This window comes from Apium graveolens, chromosome 6 (assembly GCF_009905375.1).
Source record: "Apium graveolens cultivar Ventura chromosome 6, ASM990537v1, whole genome shotgun sequence".
NCBI lineage: Eukaryota > Viridiplantae > Streptophyta > Magnoliopsida > Apiales > Apiaceae > Apium > Apium graveolens.
The window spans coordinates 122,333,094-122,334,425 of record NC_133652.1 but is presented as its reverse complement, the minus strand read 5'-3'; the positions used below and the strand labels follow the sequence as shown (position 1 = coordinate 122,334,425).

The 1,332-nt window shown below is 42.6% G+C and overlaps 1 non-coding gene across 1 annotated transcript; it reads right to left on the bottom strand.

Annotated features, from left to right (window-relative positions):
- Nucleotides 1-883: 883 nt before the first annotated feature.
- Nucleotides 884-990, bottom strand: LOC141669438 (small nucleolar RNA R71). The gene has a single exon (XR_012553723.1). It is a non-coding gene; the product is annotated as a small nucleolar RNA R71 (small nucleolar RNA).
- Nucleotides 991-1,332: the final 342 nt, after the last annotated feature.

The following is a 1,332-nucleotide window of genomic DNA, read 5'->3' as shown; positions in this document are numbered from 1 at the left end:
AAGTAAGTGATTAATTAAGTAGTTAATTGTAGTTAATATTTAATCAACAATCTTAAGTGTTAGTGTCTTAACATTGAGAAGTAATCATACATTGGTGAGTGAGTTTAATTAGACAATAATTTAGTCTGAGTCTCTGTGGGAACGAACTAGAAAGTATTCTATATTACTTGCGAACGCGTATACTTGCGTGAATATTAGTGCGTGATTTCGCCCTAACAAGTTTTTGGCGCCGCTGCCGGGGACTCGGCGTATTTGTTTAGTTTATGTACTTACCATCATTGGTCATTAGGACTCAGTGATTAGGACGTAGTAGTTAATTATTGTTTCCGGTTGTGTTTCAGGTACTTTAGCAAGCGTTTATGCAAACTCGTTCTCGTGCTCGCAAGAGGACTTTAGATACAGCTGAGGAGACAGACGAAGTTCTTGATATTCCGGAGAAGTTAGATTTTGAGGATTCGGATTCAGGAACTGAGCGGAAAGAACCAGTAAACATGGGAGATCATATTGTTCAAGCTGATCCAGCTCTTATGGATTTTTCTCGGCCTAAAATTGATGACATTCAGTCAAGCATCCTTCATCCGGCTATTCAAGCTAACACCTTTGAAATCAGCCGGGCACTATTCAGATGGTGCAGAATTCTGTTTCTTTTGGAGGAGCGGCAACTGAAGACCCCAACATGCACATAAGGAATTTTGTCGAGATCTGCCGCATTTTTAAGTATAATGGCGTGACTGATGAGGCTATCAAGTTGAGACTTTTCCCATTCTCATTGAGGGACAAGGCTAAAGACTGGTTACATTCTGAACGAGCTGGGTCCATCATTACGTGGCAAGATCTTGCGCAAAAGTTTCTGGTGAAGTTTTATCCGATGGCAAAGACTGCTGCTATGAGGAGTGCTCTTACTCAGTTTGCGCAGCAACCTACAGAATCTATGTGCGAGGCTTGGGAACGCTACAAGGAAATGTTGAGAAAATGTCCACATCATGGAATGCCGGATTGGATGGTGATCACGGGTTTCTATAATGGTTTGAGGGCCCAATCTTGGCCCATGCTCGATGCAGCAGCTGGAGGCGCCTTATGGGCTAAAAGCTATACTGAGGCGTATAATCTTATAGAGATGATGGCTGCAAATGAGCATCAAAACCCAACTCAGAGGATGACGTTAGGCAAGGTAGCAGGTATTCTGGAAGTTGATACAGCCACCGCTATTGCAGCCCAGCTCCAAGCGCTATCAATGAAGGTTGATTTTTTGGCTACATATGGAGTTAATCAAATAGCTATGGTTTGTGAGCTTTGTGCAGGTTCTCATGCTACGGATCAGTGTTCTCTTGT